This window comes from Equus caballus, chromosome 17, assembly GCF_041296265.1.
Source record: "Equus caballus isolate H_3958 breed thoroughbred chromosome 17, TB-T2T, whole genome shotgun sequence".
NCBI lineage: Eukaryota > Metazoa > Chordata > Mammalia > Perissodactyla > Equidae > Equus > Equus caballus.
Genome location: NC_091700.1, coordinates 70,727,170 through 70,746,535, shown reverse-complemented (window position 1 = coordinate 70,746,535; position 19,366 = coordinate 70,727,170). Strand labels below are relative to the sequence as shown.

The window sequence follows — 19,366 nt, the reverse complement described above, 5'->3', positions numbered from 1 at the left end:
CAATAATAGCTACAATAATAAAGTACGTACCAATCACTGCTAAGTGCTTTACATATATTATTTCATCTGATCCTCACAAAAACCCTATGCTACAGGCACTGTTGTTCTGTCGTGATAGAGAGGAGAAAACAAAAGCCTAAGAACAAACAGCTAGGAATTAGATGAGTCCAGAATTCCAATCTAGACAGGCTGACTGTAGAGCCCACATTCTTGCTATGAAGATCCACTGTCTCTCATAAGTGCCAGAAAGAAGCCTGGGCACTTTAACTGAGGGCCTGTGGCTGGACTACAAGGTGAGTTAAACTTATGGCAGGCCTGAGCCCCAATTAATAGTGACAGAAAAGTGCAATGGTTGTTACCAGGAAATGTATGTTATATGTATGTATGCCTGAAATTACATCACGCATAGCATCAAAAACAATATATCACAGCCCACATATGCTAGATCACAATGTCAGACCAGAGAATGGCCAGGAATGGCTTCAGAATCTAGAATCTTTTAATGATATTGCAACTCTAACTCACTAGTTTTCTTTTCTTTTCTTTTTTCCTTCTAAAGAGACTATTTTTACAGCAGTTTTAGGTTCACAGCAAAATTGAGAAGAAGGTATAGAGGAATCCCATAATCCCCACCCCCTCCCCATACATACATAGCTCCCCTATTATCAACATCTCCCACCAGAGTGGCACATTTGTTACAATCGGTGAACCTACATTGATACATCATTATCACTCAAAGTCCATAACTTACAATAGGACATTACTCTTGGTGTTGTACATTCTATGAGTTTTGATGAATGAATAATGACATGTATCTACCATTATAGGATCATATGGAATAGTTTCACTGCCCCAGAAATCTGAACTCTGCCTAGTCATCCCTCCCACCCTGTTAATCCCTGGCAACCACTGACCTTTTTACTGTCTCCACAGTTTTGCCTTTTTCAAAATGTCATATAGTTGGAATAATACACTCTACAGTTTGTCCAGATTGGCTCCTTTCACTTAGTAATATGCACTTAAGTTTCCTCCATGTCTTTCATCACTTGGCAGCTCATTTCTTTTAGCACTGAACAATATTCCATTTTCTGGATGTACCATGGTTTATTTGTCCATTCACCTAATGAAGGACATCTTGGTTGCTAATAAGTTTTGGCAATTAAGAATAGATTTGCTATAACCAATCCATATGCAATTTTCTTTTTCAAAAAAAATATTTACACAATATTTTGAACCAGTCATATATTTATATTTTTCAGAAATTAAAAGTATGCAAAGGAATATAGTGAAAAGTCTTTCCCTCTCTTCAAATGGCAATCTCCAAAAAATGGCAGTTAGTTTCTTCTGGGTCCTTCCAGAGACATTCATATATATGTATATATTCATATATATATATACATACACAAACAAATGTAAGATATAGATATTTCCTCCTTTTTTTAACACAAATGTGTGCATATTACACTGTTCTGAATCTCACTTTTTTGTTTTAACTTTATATTGTGAAGATCTTTCCACATGGTGTTTTTCATAGCTGACTGGCATTCCATCGTATGGATATCCTGTAATCTCTTTCTTCAATCCGCTGTTAACAGACATTTTTTTATTTCTAAGCTTCTGCTAACAAACAATGCTGAAGTGAATAACAGTGTACCTAAATATTTGGCACATGTGTGTGTATATGTCTGTAAGATAAATTCTTGGGGATGTAATTGCTGGATCCAAGGATTTATACATTTTAACTTTGGTAGATAAATATTAACAAATTGTCCTCTGTAATGAATTTACCAATTTATTCCTCTTATCCTTATTTGTCTTCTTTAATCATTTGTTTATTTAAAAACTATTAAGAACCTAATATGCTTTTAGTACTGTTTCAGTCCCAAGGGACAGGAAAATTAATGAGACCCAGTGCTTGCTCTCTAGGAGTTCACTGTGTTTTGGGAGACAGACATTGAATTAAAAAGCTATAATACACCAGGATCAAGTAATACAGGGCAACATTATGGGCATCACCTAATGAAGAGACTGAAGAATTCTACCTGGACCTGGGAAATGATGTTGACACTGAGTTTTGAAGTTTAACTGGATAATGATTAGATGATCAAGAAGGAGAAGAGTCATCCATCCACTCTGCCTTCGTAGATCTTCTTCTTAATGTCTTCCAGATTTCTGCTTATGAATGTAGTTCACGGTTTGGCAATCTGAGGCATAGCTGATCCAATTAGTGAGAGATGTAGCAGCAGAGATATAATTGGGTAAGCAGGACTTGCAGCCAAACTCTCCTCAATGGTGCCAAAGTTGAGAAACCCTACTTGAAAGTTTTGCTGCTTTCTTCCTTATTCCCAGAACTGCTAAAACAAGCATTTTTGCAGCCCATCATTACCAATTTCTCAGAGTGTTATATGTCCATATTTTCCTAGTCTGATAGTCTTCTGTAGACAAACACGAGCTGCACTGCAAATGTAGTGCCATCCTCCTGGCCCCAGGCTGAAATAAACAATTCCATAGGGAGTGGAAGGAAGAATTGCTCTTTCTTCCACTGAAAAACTTAGAATGGCAAATCAACTTTTATAAGTCTTACTTTTAAACCCAGATTATTTCATAATTTCATGATCATCATTTCTGATTTCTTCAATTCACAGTCATTTCTTCCACTTTACACCAGTCTATCCATTGCCAAATATTTCGTGGTATTATATCATAAACCCCTTGAGATCAGAGACCAGGCCTTTACATTTGCCTTTATTAAGACGATGTAATTAGGACAATGTGCTAAACATGTAGCATGTTCTTGACTCATAGTAGCACTCACTAATTGTTGATTGAATGAAGGACTAATGATCACAAACAATATGTGCATACACAAGGGATAGTCAATGTTTGCCAAAAATCTGTTCTATCTGTTTTTTAAACCTGATTTTCTTATCAGATTTTTCTATCCTTGGCTGAACTATAGACTATAGTAGGCTAAACTAAGGACTATACTAGTAGCTCTTTGACTCACCTGTAACACTCTGTTCTCTTAAAACAAGATTTCTCTACATTTTATAGAGATCGTTCAAATAATAGTTATCACAGCTGAACTTATTGCCCAAGGGTGAAACCTCTGTTGTCATTGCCTCCTCCCTCACTCTTTCCATATCCACATCCAATTAAATTTTCACTCACCCATCCCTGCCAATTCTATCTCCTAATTCAGTCTAACCTTCCCCTTCTACTTGACTCTCACCGCTCCTGCTTTGGTTGGGACCTCATAATCCTGAGGGAACACTACTTCAATTACCTGCTAACTCTCCTCTTCCCTGTCCAAATCTGTCGCCTGAAGGGTCAGTTAGGTTTTTTCAGGTTGCAAAGGTCAGAGATAAGCTCTGGAAACTTCAGGCAAGGGGAGTGCACTAACAGTGGCAGTTAAACAGGGAAGAGCCACAGTACCCAAAATGATGAAACTTAGAAATCTATAGTTTATTACAGGAAAAAGATGCAATGTAGCAACCACATGAAAGTAAAGATAAGCATCATAGCTAAAAGCTGTCTGACAGTAAGGCATCAGAGAAGCCACCTGTGAGCTTCAGTTGTCTCCCTCTGGAAGGGTCTTTGCAGCATCCACTTTCTCTCCCAGATAAGAACTCCTGACTTGTGAATGGATCACCCAAATGGAGTCTCAGCTGGAATTTCCCATATCCAGCCGGTCACATAAACATATTCCTGCTATGTGACCAGGTCACCAGGTATAAATCATCAATCTCACTGTTATTAATAAACAATGCTGACTAGCTGGTACAAACCATGCTGAAACTCTTAGGGCGCATGGTTACAAAGATATGCTATGAATCAGTATGTTTCACATCAATGTCGTGTATGCTCATTTCTTATTTTAGTAGAATAACTCAGGCTAATTCCAGGCCTGAAATTAACCTTCACAGCACAGAAGTTTAGTTTAAAAATTCAGGGGGCTATAAGGAAGACAGGATACAGTGTCAGCAGCCTTTCTTAGAAATTAAATAATATTTCCTTCTAGTTACTTTGCATAAACACTAGTTGTCCTGAGAAACTCTGGGCACCCAACAGCAAATCTATGAGTCTCCCTACCATGACTCAGTGCCCCAACCTCTGATTCTCTTCCTGCTTCTTCTTTTGACTAGGTTACCAATTTATCACAGACTCTACATGTACAGTTTAAATTCTCCGAGCGAGATCTGTTTGAGTTGGTCAGTTCCCATCCCATTCTGGGTTCCTATAGGTAGGGGTCTTGCACCAGGCCATCTCCTGGGCTTCTGGTAAGCCCTAGAGGACAGTTTTGCCGAGACACCTACCCTATCTAAATCAGCTGTGACCAAGGCAACAGCACTGCCTAGTTCAAAGCACGGTTCCCCTAAGCCTTGCAACTGCTCAAAGGTGGGCTACAGGCATAGCACACATAAGTTATAGCTTTCTCCCTAGTAGACACATCACCCCCTAACATTATTTTTACAAAACAGATGCAATCATGTCACTCCCCAGCTTCAAACTCATCATAAATTCCCCATGTCCCATAAAATTCAAACACCTTACATTCATAGCACTGTGCTGTCCAATGCAGCAGCCAATAGCCATGTGATGAGAAATATGTCAGTTTTATAGGGCTAGAGTCAATGTGTTGGCAGAGTTGGTTCCTTTTGGAGGTTCAGAGGGAAGAATCTATTTCCGCCTTTTTCAGATTCAGGAGGCTGCCTGCATCCCTTGGTCCATGACTCTGTCCTTGCATCTTTCTAACCTCTTGCTCCAGCATTACATCTCCTATTTCTGACTCTGATTCTTCTGTCTTCCTCTCATAAGGACACTTGTGATTATGTTGGGCCCATTCAGATAATCCAGGGTAATCTCCTCATCTCAAGATCCCTAATTTAGTAATATCTGCAAGCTCCTTTTTCCCAGGCCAGGTAACATATTCACAGGGTCGGGGGATTGGGATGTGGACATCTTTGGGGGAACATTATTAAGTCTATTGCACCTAGAATATTTTTACAATTTCTCAGCAGTCTCTATAATTTCATCTGCTTTTACAATTTAAAAACTAAACATTTCATTAAGTAAACAAAAATTCAAAATGCATGCAATTATTTGATTTAGTAAATAAATACAAAAAAATCTATCCTATTAAAAATAAGTAACCTCTTCAGGATTACATCTAAAATTTTGCATTTTAAAATCTTGCAAAATGCTAGAAAAACATGCAATTTTTATAAACAGTCATTCCCTATGTTCCATTCATGAGTGATACAAAAATATTAACTTCATCATGTTTTCAAATGATCACTGGATGCTTGAGTATTGACTGCAAAGATCATGGGAAAACTGTTCCCAGCTGAATTTTGGGGAAAACATACCTAAGCTGTATATATTACCTATGCAAGCACGCACACACATGCATACCTCTACATATATTCCCCCATATATTTATATTTCCACATGTATTTATATGTATACATCTGATATATATTTATACATATATAGAACATATATATTAGATTTATATATATCTACACACACACACACATCGATAGTTTTACCTGCATTTTTCTTCCCCATCAGAACGTAAGCATCTTGAGGGCTGGAGCCCAAGCTTATTTATCCTTGAGTCCTTAGTGTCTACACTGGGCCTGACCTATCCAATTCTCAGTAATTGTTTCTTAACTGAATACATTTGCATCACCATGTGGCACATGGAAAAATGGAACAGAAGTTATCTGACAAGAAAATGAAATCACCCTTTCTTTTCGTGCATCTTCCTTCTCAGTATCTCAGCCTTCAAGAGACTGAACTAGAGAAATGTGGTTCAAACCATCCTCCCCATTCATACTTATGTTTCTGTTGCTGTTTTCCTTTACTCCTTAGACGTTCTGATTGACTGAATCTCTCAAACCACCTGGGTTTCTCAAAATTGTGTTCTTGCTCCCTCCTCACACACAGTATCTGAAAAGCCCCCACTTACCTTACCTTCAGTCTCTCCCACTCACTTCCCCTGCCCACTACTTGATTCCTCCACCCTCTTCCTCCTCATGTTTTTCCTCACAATTCATCTTCAAATTATCTCCCATTTCCTTTACTTTGTATTATCAGAGGATAAATCCTGCAGAAGAGAGTAGAGAATTCTAAAAAGAAAATTAATTTCCAAACATTATTGTAAAACTAATGGATTATCATTTACTGAAACAAAATTGACGATAATTTTAATGACTTTCATAGAAAACAGTGATTCTCAAATATTTTGGAATTGGTGCACTTTATTATTTGATTTTGCAACAAATCCCCCTCCAACATCCCATTCCTCTCCTAAGTCTTTTAAAGTTATTAAAAACAGTTGGCCTCAATAATTTGGGAATGTGTGTGGGGGGGTGTGTGGGTGGGTGTGTGGGGGTGCGTATGAGAGAGATAGAAGCCTTAAGGTCATTGAGAATACTTTGAGGTAATTTGCTTTTTTATTTCATGTAACTCGTGCTCTTTTAAAATTTTTTATATGTTTTTAATTTTTTTACTGTTGGCTTGCTTTTTATTTTCCATTTTCTCTACTTAATATTTAGTTATTTCAGGAAGAACAATTACATATGTTTATACCTTCAGATGCCTTCTATGAAAATAAATCTTGACTTTTATCACTTCTACTAATACCTGATGGAAAGAAGGTGAGGAAACGTTAAACTAACAGACCAATCAACTTCTCAAGGCATGAGAGAAAAGGATGTAAAGACTTGATTATATTCATTTTTATACGTAAAAGGTACAATACCGACCTATAATTCCAAAGTCATCGTCTGTTCAAAATATGACAATTATTTTTAAAAAGTGCTTCATATGGAACATTTCCTCCCAATCAGGAGAAATTTCCAAGAAACCATCAAGATCCTTGTTCACAAATCCTGCATTAGCAAGTAAAATGTGACACTGCTTGGCTTTGAGCACAGATAGAGACAAAGGTTGATATGAAAGCATCGAACAGAATAAAAATGTTATGACAGCTTTCATTGTTAACAATAACTGATGCAACTCAGAATCAACCCCCTTTTTCGCTCTTTTTCTATGGCCAGAGGTCAGCAATCTTTTTCTTAAAGGGCCAGATAGCAAATATTTTATGTTAGGCTTTGTGAACCATATCCAAAAACTCAACTCGGCCATTGTAGCAGAAAGCAGCTGTAGACAATGTGATAAAGGAATGAGCACGGGCAGCACGGTCTGCAGCAGCTGGTGCTGGCAGCACTGGGTGAACTTCTGGTTCATGCTAACCAACTCTACTGGAAAAACATGTCTTTCATTTCCTCCTCTCCCTGTGGAGGGAGAATGATAAATGAGAAAAAAGATCATAAACACTTAGTCAAAAATCTCGTTTTCAAGACGAGAATACTGAGGTTATGAATGATCAGATGACTAGCCAAAGATTCAACAACTTCATTAGTGTGGAAGTGAGAGCAGAGGCCATTCAAAATTATGGAACATTTCTTGACCACTTACTATGTGAGGTAACCTTCACAGCACTTACATCTTATCTGATTTCATCGTCACAACAACTTTCTACAGTGCTATTATCATCTTCATTTCACAGATGAAGAAACTGAGATTCAGAGAGGTTAAGCAACATGCCTAGAGTTTCACAGCAGAAACATGGAACAGGGAAGAGCCAGAGTTTTTAACCCTCTGCTACTTGCTGTTGCATCTTCTGCTGCTCCTGCTGCAACACACCCACCATTCCACTTTCCTCTGCATACTATTGCATGATCCTCTTGAAAAGAAGCCTTTTCACTTTAGTGCATTTATTTTCTGTCCTTGGCAGCCAACACTAGACTTCCCACTGTCACATCTGACCTAAGCTGTCATGGTTAGGATTTTTTCCCCCTCAGAAGCACTCACGTAACCTGACTTGTCGATCCAGTCTAACTATAATTCTGCAACACAGAAACAGGGAGTGGACCCTGACTTCACACACCCATGGCCAACCCCATGTAGAAAGGCTGAGAAATTTAAGTGTTTGATCTTTGCTTGCACAACACCAACCCGAGAAGACCCACATAAGTGTCCCTCCTACTCTGTAGGACACCTGGGGAAGGACTGTGGTTCATTCCAGTGTCACAGCCACTAGAGTCCAAGAAAGTTCCCCAGAAAAACTGGACTGGAATTCTCTTTCATTTTACAGCTCAAATATGTGATTCTTTTAGAAAATCAGACCTTTCCAGTACCCCTGACATTGCACTATATTCTCATCCACTCTCTTTACCTACTTTGTTTTTTCATAAGCCCTGTTGAACAAGTAGGTGTAGAAAATGTAGGAAGGAATAAAGAGACATTCAATGCACACTTCTTTTCTGAATAAACATACTCCCTCATGAATGTTTGGCAAGTGTCACGCTTAAAGGTCCACTGTTAAAAGAAAAAGTCATCACATCACATCAAATGGAAAGCTACGAGCTGAAAAAATGTTTTATAAGTTGATGTGCTCATGTTACAGAATCAAATATTATTCTTCACATATCCTATCCATGAATGCAAGCCACTGTTTCTTGTCCATTTGCTAAAGGAGAAGTTGTGTGGTCTTCATACTTTTATTTTCATCTCAGATTCTAGAAAAGGGCATATATAAAATGCATTATCCTCAGATTACTGAAACCTATAATCATGTATTCCCTCTCTGTCTTCCCCTTCCCAACCAAGCCCCATTTTGCTCTGTTAAAATAGATGGGTTCAACTGAAACAGTTAAATGAGAGCAAAGTTCTGTCTAGCAGCAAGAGTAATTCCTAGTGGATTTCTAATGAAGCTACTTGATAAGATCTATTGTCCATTACTCTTTCATCCAAATCTTTATTTCTGCAACAGTAAGAAAAAAAAATCTGGAGTCAAATTGGGTAAGGTAGCCCATAGGAGTCCCCAGTAAGGTAGGACAAGACTGGGATACTGAAGCAATGGGTCACACTGTAAAACAGCAGCATTAAACACCTTACTTTCCCTTTCACTCACTCAGCAGACCCCATGGCAGAAAGAGTGGGGAGCTCTTCCAGGGGTTTCCTGAGCTGACTGCAAAGATTAGAAGGAAAGAAAGCCAACATTATTTCACCTAGCTGTGTGATTTGCCAAGATAGCCAAGGCAAGTTAAGAAATTTTAAAAATCATGTTATTGATGCCATTTACTGAAGGTAGATAAAGTTATTTTAAAAAAACAACAAATTTCCATGGAGAGGATCTCACTGAAGCACTTCAGATACCTCCAGGCAAAGGCCTAACCACAGGACAATAATTGTAATGTTGCACCTGAAGTTCCCACTGCCCTGTGAGTGGCTGGGCAGCTTCCTGGGTCTCCCAGGGAAGGTATGCAGCCCGCCCTGTGGGCTGACCCACCCTTCACAGCCAAATCTGACAAGGCCTGAGCAAATACACTCTCAAAAGCACAGACATTCTTTCGGGATTGTGCAGAGGAATTTGGCAGCTGTGTCTTCCTCATGAGGTGTGGCATAAAGAACAAGTTCCTCAGCCAGCGGCATAGGATTATCTACAGCCTCTCTAGAAGAAATCACTACTAAATTGTCTTTATTCAGAAATCTACTATCACCTTAAAAATACCTGTGCCCCTCCTCCGCTCATATCTTTAAAAAAATTTTTTTTAAATCATAAGAAAACAAAACACCCTGGCAAATGTTACTTGTACTGAACCAAGTAAAGGATGGAAACAATATAGTATACTTTGCATAAATACCATTTCTACTTCTCTCTTTTCTTCTGGTCCTTCCCTCCATAGAAAACCAATGAAACAGCTCCTGAGATTCATGGTGCATTCTGGGAACCCAGCAAGGATGATTCTGGTACCTCCTATATCCCAGGAGCGATGATAGCCCTCAGACATAGAACAGGCCCTCCCCAGGGTCCTTTTTCAATCCTGGAAAACTATGCAGAGAGATACCAATGTCTTTTGAACTATAATCTTGTTTCCACAGGCTACGTCAGTCATGGGAAAAGTCAAAGGGGTAAGAGTAATTTGGTTCCAGCCCCCATCTTTTTATCTCAAGGATTCCTACTAGACCCAACCTGAGGTCATTATCTGTTTATTTTTGATGTGTGCTTCTGTTTAGTTTGGACAGAATACAATATTGGGTGACAAAGGTGCCTCGTGGCCTGCAAATGGGTAAAACTACTTCTCTACTGGAGGGGAGGAGTCTTATGCTGAGTGAGAGAATCAGGGAGACTACAGAGGTGACCTGAGCTGTCACCCTGGGCTAAGGGCTGAGCCTCCTGTGGATTCTCAATGGGAGTCAATTGTCATGGCCCTGTGACTCATTTATGAACCAGGCATGACCCTCATGAATGCCAGCATTAAGTGGGTGGAGCACTGAAGGGGTTTTTGTTGTCATTATTTTGTATTTTGCAATAAGGAAGACTCTCTGACTTGTCCATGGGTAGGGGTGGATGAAATAATAGGCCAGTTCCTGGAGCCCAGAAAGGCAAACTAAAAGACAAGAAGGATGCTGGGAGAAAGAATTCATACAAAATGTCCGTGGGATGGTTTCAACTCTGTGGGACTATACTTGAGTTACTTCAGGGACAGGAACCTGCACTGTCTAAATCATTTCTGTTCATGTCTGCTGGAGCAAAAATAATTAGTGAATAGTAGTTTATAGCCTTTCCGTCTCCCCAGCCTCTATTAGAGCATTAAAGCATTGCCCACTCAACTAGATCTTCTACTGCTTGTATTTCCAAGGTGAATCTTTAGGAGGAAAGTACCCATAGCTGAAGAACAACTACACACCATAGGACCTGCACAAGATGGAAGAGAAGGAAATTAATTTGTCCTAAAAGTCTATTGGATGGTGAGGAAGGAGGAGATCAAAAAGAAAGATGGTAGGGAGAAGGATTGTGAACTAGAGAGAGAGTAAGTGCGGGATAAGAGAATGAGAGACTCCCTAGGGTTGCTGGGCACTAGAGAAGTACTATCCAAAAACATTTGATTGCACATCCTTACCAGCATAAAAACATTTTGAGCACATACCACTTATATAGTATATTGACTTCTTTTTTGTACTTTTGTGTATTTTGTGTTGTGTAGATTATCCATAGATAGCCCAGAACTATTCATCTTCCAAGATCTTTTATTCATAAGGGCTAAAAGACTAGAAACTACATTTCTTAGAATCCCTGCCAGCAGGGTTTCACGTTGTCTTCTGCCAGTGACAGATACTCATGTGAGCTTTGGAAGGTGGGAGAGAAGCAGAAATCATAATATTGTTCCTGTGCCATTGGTAGGCATGTTGTGTGCTTTGGCAGACAGTAGATTTAAGATGTTTCAAGAAGCTTCTGATATTTCTCCTATGATTTATTTCATTTCAGTAGTGAACAGGTATCTGAATCATGGCCAGCCATTTCCTGTAATTCCTCCAAGTTCTGACTTCCTGAAAGCCATCAGCACCATGGTTTAACCTTCATCCTCCCAGATTTTCTGTTTCCTTAACAGAAATTTGACACATATTCCTTATAAAGCATAATATACATCATAGAAATAAAAAAGAATAACATAAATACTACTTTAATTATTTTATTTTATAAATAGCATACAAACTTTTTTCTGAAATGTATTAGTTTATAATTAATTCTTTTCAATTAATTAGCATATAATTTGAATGTATGGTTCTAAATTCATTTATTTCAGTATTTAGTTTTAATATCTATAAGAGCTTAAAAAAGGCATCTCACAAAAACCTATAGATTAAAATGGAAGATGCACTCATTAGCTATGCCTACAAAATTGTGACATGCAGAAAATTATGAAACTTTCCAGAAGGACATTAAATAATACCTAAATAAAATGGAAACAGATCTTGTGTTCTTAGATAGGAAGATTTAATATTATAAAGACAGTAATTTTCCCCAAATATTCTACAGACTTAATGCAATTCCAATCCAGACATCAACAGAGCTCTGCATGGAAGTCAATGAGCTGATTCTAAAACTTACATAGACAAGAAAGAATATCTAAGAACTCTCTGAATAAGAAGGCAGTGGTGGGGTGTAGAACTTATCTCACCAGGTATAAGAACTTGTAATAAAGCTATAATAATCAGTACAGTGTTGTATAAGGAGAGATAAGTTAATTAATTGGACCAACACTGTGGGAGGAAACCCACACAAATATTTAACTTTGACATATAACAGAGTTGTATGTATTAAGCCATCTAATTCATGGTACTTTGTTATGGCAGCCCTAGCTAACCAATACAGTCTCCAAGCCAGAATTTCTAACGGTCACTCCTCCTCATATTTCCAGCTTTACATGAGTACAGCAAAGCCTGAAGCACACTAGCACCTTCTGCAGAATGATTTCTGTGTAGCTACTTTGCATCATTACAGAAAAAAGGAAACTGATAAACATTATTAGATTCTAAACTCTCCCACCAAATTCCCTTCTGATCTTATGATTACAAAATTAAATTTCACATGATGTGTGAATGTGTGCGTCAATCCTGTGTTTTGCTCCTTTTTGGTGATGACTGCATATTAGGCATATTAGCATTAATTATATTAATAACAGCCCACATGTCTGCCATTATTAATAGCTAAATAATATTCTTATATGTTTATGAAATCTACAAAATGGCCGGCATGAAAAGGTTATGCTGCTGTCACTAGAAGTGGTTACCAGGGAAATGACATGAATCACATGACTAACTGCGAGAGACGTTGGAACCAACCTGAAAACCCACACTTCCCGTCAAAGCCAGCACGCTCCAGGCTGCTACTCAATTCCCTTCAAAGCCAAGAGAAACTAACAGAGCAGAACACTGAGGCAGCTAAGCAACAAGGACGTACAGTCCCAGAGCACAGCTATATGGCTGTGCTCAGAATGAGAGAAGACACTCCCTAAGTAAGAAGTAACTGGCACAAGAATTTTGCTCAGCATCTTAGAGCAAATGGACTTTGATTTAATGCAGGTGATTGAGATCACTGTCAGAGTGACACAAGTTTGATCCCTGAGCAGTGTTTTCCATGGCTGTGGAACACTAATAAGACTGTGTGTCTTCCCAGGAGTCAGGCCCAGGAGCATCGCTGCTACTCCACAGGTAAAGAATCAGGAGGCTGAAGAACAGCAGACACCACCATGAAAGCACAGTTTAGGAGTTTGCTAGTCTGAACTCAGATTCAGTGGGTTGGCCACTGAGAACAGTCCAGAAAAATCTCAGCATTGTAACTGTCAGGGGGTGTACAATGCAGAAGGAAACTAGATAATTCCTGTAGGATCTGCCTTAGCAGATCTATGAGAGTTTATTCTAAAGACAGCTTAAAGATCATTCATTGAAAGCCAAATAAAATATAATTGTTTCTACCTTTAAAAATCTCCAAATTTACTATAACTCCTAAAAAACAGAAAAACAATCAATCAGAAGCAACAACAAAAAACCTTTGCCAATATTTAGGTCAGCTTCTTAGATGATAAATGAATTAATGACTATGCTGGGTGTGTCTTATCTTTTGTTTGTTTGTTTTTGTTTTGCATTGTTTGGGTGGGGTAAATTGTTGCTGAGCTAACATCCATGCCAATCTTCCTCTATTTTGTACGTGGGACACCACCACAGCATGGCTGATGAACAGTATGTATGTCTGCACCCGGGATCCAAACCCATGAACCCCGCTGAAGCAGAGTACAGGGACTTAACCACTATACCACCAGGCCAGCCCTGCTGGGTATGTTTTAAAAGCTCATAATAGTATACAGGCTCTCTGTTTCTCTCATTGAGTTTTTTTACATTTGAAAATGCTATTTTTTTTAATTACTAGACTTTATTTTTAGAGCAGTTTCAGGTTTACAGAAAAATTAGGCAAAGTACAGAGTTCCTATATGTCCTCTTGCCCATCCCACACCCCGGGTTTCCTCTATTATTAACCTCTTACGTTAGTGTGGTACATTTGTTACAACTGATGAGCCGATATTTATAGATTACTGTTAACTAAAGTCCATAGTTTGCATTAGCATACATTCTCTGTATTGTACCATTCTATGGATTTTAACAAATGCGTAATGTCATGTATTCACCACTACGCATCAGAAAGAAGAGTTTCACAGCCCTAAAAATCCCCTGTGCTCCACCTAATCCCCCTCCCTCTCCCCACCAAACCCTGGCAACCCCTGATCTTTTTACTGTCTGTATAATTATGCTTCTTCCAGAATTACATGTAGTTGGAATCATAGTATGTAACCTTTCAAACGGGCTTCTTTCACTCAGCAGTATGCATTTAAGGTGCAACTTGCTATTGTACTTTAGAAAGTGGTGAAAAAGAGAAAAGTATAAAGAAAACAGTTAATACAGAAATACTCTTAGTGCTTTACCAGTGATTATCCCCCCCCCCCCCACACACACACACATACACAAATCAGTCATTGAGGATCTACACTCACTATAAATGTGCCAAGTATAGGAAATACTGAGGTTTGGAGTAAAGACTATTCCCATGTTAAATCTGTAGCCTTAGGCCAACAGTAGATGGAAGTCCCACATTGGTGACTTTGAAATTTGTTCTCTCGTTAAAACAATATATATGGGGTAGAAAGTGGGGGCAGAGAATTTGAAAACAAGTTCAAATTCTTTTTAGTAGATTTACTTATTATAGTGGTATGAGTGCAGTGACTCTGAAACAACTGAGATATTTTATAGGATTGAGCAGTGAGTAAATGTGTTTATGTTGTTCAAAGCCAGAGTTCTCACTAAGAAAGAAGGGACATACAAATACACAACAGTGAATGGCAAAAAAGAACCTCATGGAAATGGATTGGAATTGGAAGTGTTGATGTAGACTCAATTTTTTTTTTATTTTTTTGAGGAAGATTAGCCCCCAGCTAACATCTGCCACCAATCCTCCTCTTTTTGCTGAGGAAGACTGGCCCTGAGCTAACATCTGTACCCATCTTCCTCTACTTTATATGTGGGACTCCTTCCACAACATGGCTTGACAAGCAGTGTGTAGGTCTGCACCCGGGATCCAAACCAGTGAACCCCAGGGCCGCCGAAGCAGAACATGCGAACTTAACCACTACGCCGCCAGACTGGCCCCAACTCTTAATTTTTTAAAATACATTGGGATGTGTATGTGCATGTGCTTGTGCACCTGTATACGCATATACATCTATATGTTTGTATATATGTGTGTACATATGTGTAAGTATATATGTATATACTTCCCAGCTTTGTGTACTGAAAGGGCCAAGAAGCAAAGACACCTCAGTAACCATAAGCGTACCTAATCCCAAAATTTGGCCTCTAATACCATTTCGACTAAAAGGAACCAAGGCTTTACTTCATGGAGATATGCTGAGCTAAATACTTTAAAATTAATATCAAATTTATGTGCACAAAGATTTGCAACATCAAGTAGGCTGAGGATCCAAAGATACAATATAATATTCACTAATCACCCACGAGGAGCTAGATTCTTTATAATACAAGATGACTCGGGAATGTATTATTATGTCTGAAAGTGAAGAAGTGTTTTAAAAAAAAAGGTGATGGGGGCTTGCAACAAGGACAAGGAAGCAAATTGAATAGGCCTTCAATTGCCAAATCAAATTGGGGTTAATTTGAGCACCAACATACTAAGTACAGTAATGAACTACAAACCACTGAAAAATGAGCTAATGAGTTTATCTACTGATAAAAGATAGATAGATAAATAAATAAATGAGAGAGAAAGGAGGTCTCATGCTTTTCAGGCCAAACACTGAGTGCTGACTGGTTAATGTGGAGGGGGCACTGGAGTTGAATCATCATTTTGCAGCACCATAGGAAAGACTAGATCAGGCAAGAATCATTAATGGGTGATCAATCTAGAGAGAAGTTTTGCTGAAAACCAGAAACTTGAAATGGACTTAAAGTGCCTCAATGCAAACTGCTAATTAGTTTCAAGTGAAGAAAAGTAATGATACAGAGGAGATCCTAGGCAACACCTTCCCTGGATGATTAATATTAATGTCACCAGTGAAGAGCAGATGCCCGCTGTGTGCCCCCAGATGGGACACCTTGAGAAGGACACAATTTCACCTATGAAGTCTTTGGTTGAGAATATATAACCTCACTCTAGTCATGAGGAAACACCACATCAATGAAGAATATTAAAAAAAAGAGGAAGATTATAGTCTTCAAAAGTGTCATTGGCACAAAAGACAAGGAATGGCTGTGGAAATGTTCCAGATTAAAGAAAAAAAGACAACTTGTATTAATATGTCCCAGGTTAAAAATACAAGACAATTAAATGTAATATCTGACCCTAGATTGGATCCTAAATTGGGAGAGGAAATTCTATAGAGAACATTATTGGGGCAACTGAACAAGGACAATTGCTTGGATAAAACTATTGTATCAATGCTAAATTTACTGAAGTTGATGAGTGAACTGTGGTTATGAAAGAGAATATCCTTTATCTTAGGAAACATACAGCAAAATATTTAGGAGCAAAGTGATACAGGGGTAAAGGGTCATGATGTATATAATTTAATATTGGTAATATAATGTAAAATACATAAAAAAGCAAGACAACAAATACAGTAGTCCCCCCTTTTCTGCAGGGGATATGTTCCAAGACCCCCAGTGGATGCCTGAAACCATAGATAGTATTGAGTCCTATATATACTATGTTTTTTCCCTAAACATAGATACCAATGATAAAGTTTAATTTATAAATTAGGCACAGTAAAAGATTAACAACAGTAACTAATAATAAAATAGAACAATTATAACAATATACTGTAATAATAGTTATGTGAAAGTGGTCTCTCTCTATTTCAAAATATGTTGTTGTACTGTACTCACCCTTCTTCTTGTGATGATGTGAGATGATACAGCACTTACATGATGAGATGCCGTGAGGTGAATGGCATAGGCATCCATAACCTGACATCGTTTTCCAATCCCAGTTGATGAGCGGGTAACTGAAACTTTGGAAAGTGAAACCATAGATGGGGGAGATGTCTGTACAAACAAATAGAGTAAAATGTTCAGAATAGATGAACCTGAGTGGAGGGAATAAGAGGTGTTCTTTGTAGTATTCTTATTCTCAAAACTTTTTTGTAAATTTGAAATTATTTCCAAACCAAAGAAAACAGGATCTAACGAAGTATGTGGTGACAATGAATGTTCTTCCACTGGATTCCTTATCTCCCGTCACGTGGGAAACTCCTATACATCCTTCAGAACAATCTGCCAAGGCATTCCTTTCTCTACATTACTTTCCCCAATACCTTCCTCTCAAAAAAAACCCTACACACTTTACATCAACTGAAATTGCATTCAGATTCTAGTAACAGAGTGAAAATAACAGTGGCTTAAACAAGACAAAAATGCATTTCTACCTCAAAATTAATGGAGAGACAGTTTAGGGTTCTGCTGTGTCATCAGTGACCAGCCTCGTTCTGTCTCCTTTCCTTGCCATCCTTCATATATGGCTTCCATCCTCAAGGTCACATCATCCTCCAGTATTCCCTCTGGAGCTCCAGCCATCACGTCCACATCCCAGCCATTTGTTCCCAGGCTAAAGAGACTTCCCAGAAGTCCAATCCCCAAACATCCCACTTGCATCTCGTGAGCCAAAACTTAGTCCCATGGCCACATGCAGCTGCAAGGGAGGATAGAGAACGGAGTTTTTATCTAGGCATTTTGCCACCTGTTATAAAATTGAAGTTCTTTTATATGAAAGAGGGGAAGAATTAATATTGGGTAGGCAATTAAATTATCAGTCTCTGAATACCTTCCTGTTGTGAAGTTGGCCATTATTTTGTACATATTCGGTTATTACCTGTATCATATCATATTTTGTTTATATTCATGTCACTATCCTAAACTATAGCCTACGATTTTTAGATATGAAATATCTGTGTTGGCTTTGGAGTGCTCCAACTCCTGGCTCAGGGCCTGTCCCATAGTAATTGCTCATGTAAGGCTGGTGAAGTTAAATGAGTTGATAGGCAGCCATTTGAAGTGTTCCAGATACATGTATTTGACTTTCCACAGAACTACCTCGCAATTATGGAAAGACCTTGAGAACCAACTCTCAAAATCTTATTTGGTTATAAGACTCAAGCTTAATTCTGGTGCTGACAAAATTCACTGATGATTACAGGTCATAGAATATAGAAGATAGTATACAACTGAAGGTTGTAACAGCAAAATAGCAATCATTTTTCCTTAGCTTCAATGACTTCCCTATATAGGCTCTGAATGCTGAGAGTTCCTTCATTTATTAAATGTTACAAAACATTTAATATTAGATATATCTCTGACCTCGTTTACCCAATCAATAAGGAAGTAGGCTCAGAAACAATTTCATCGGCATGCTCAACAATGAGCAACATAATAGGAAACAGGAAGCAAGGGATGTCAGATTTCTGAGTGATGTTTCATCTTTTCAAGCACGCAGTACACTGCAGAACCCAACAGATCTTCAGAAAAGAGCAGAGAAAAGAGCAATCTTTTTATATGAAAACACTAACTCAAAAGGAATTTTCATGCACAGAAAAAAAAATAAACAACACTCATGTAGTCATCAAATATACTTGAGCTTTTTCTATGCCAGGCAATTTGCTAGACACGAAAGGCAGAACGGCATAAAGGAAAGAAAAGACTTAATTTCATGGAGTCTTTAGCCTCAGAGAGCTCCCAGCTAGCAAGAGGTGGAGCATGTTTTCAGCCTCAAGGTTGTGTACTTTCAAAACCCACACACTTGACCACTATATTTTTATGTGAAAAATTAACTCTTCTCAAATACTTCTATCCTAAATCTTGGGTCTACAGTCACGTGATAGCCGAATACCCTAAACTATTGCCTTTAGTACTCATTATTTCTCTTAAAGGTGAAGCTGGTGGTAAGGGGTAAGTGAACTGAAACACATTTTTTTTAAGTTAAAGAAAATGTTCATTGATATTTTATTTTTAAAGTCCCACTTCACTGAGTTCTATATAAATGAGTAACCAAAATTTTGGAGTGTTTGGATTGCTTTATGGTTGTCTCAACATAACAACCAACATTCTGAACTTCAAAGTAATGATCTGGATTATTATTTTTCTAATTGATGCCAAAAATTCAAATTACCTGATTTTTTTCCCCTAAACTGACCAGATAGTGGCACTGTGAGTAGCCTCAGCACGGTTGCCAGGGATGTTGGCAAAAATATTACCCAAAATTAAAGGTGGGGCTCCAGAATGAGTAAAACAAAAGCCATGCCAAAATAGATAAACACACAAACTCCTTTGAAGATTATTGCCAAGTGTCTTTAATGCCAAAGAAAACTTCTCATCCAGATTTACTTCATCTCAACCTTCCCTGTTCTAATTCTAAACACCCAAGATGTCAGCAGCACAATTGTTCTGTCTT

The 19,366-nt window shown here is 38.3% G+C and overlaps 1 protein-coding gene across 7 annotated transcripts in view; it reads right to left on the bottom strand.

Annotated features, from left to right (window-relative positions):
* Positions 1–19,366, bottom strand: part of SCEL (sciellin) — a 272,928-nt gene that overhangs the window by 107,533 nt on the left and 146,029 nt on the right. For 4 of the 7 annotated variants that reach the window (XM_070240352.1, XM_070240356.1, XM_070240353.1 and 1 more), the window contains one exon: positions 16,810–16,968. The gene's annotated coding sequence lies outside the window, so the exon portion shown is untranslated. Of the gene's footprint in view, positions 1–16,809; positions 16,969–17,348; positions 17,612–19,366 lie in introns of those variants that run through there. The other 3 variants (XM_070240377.1, XM_070240374.1, XM_023621706.2) reach the window with 2 other exon arrangements.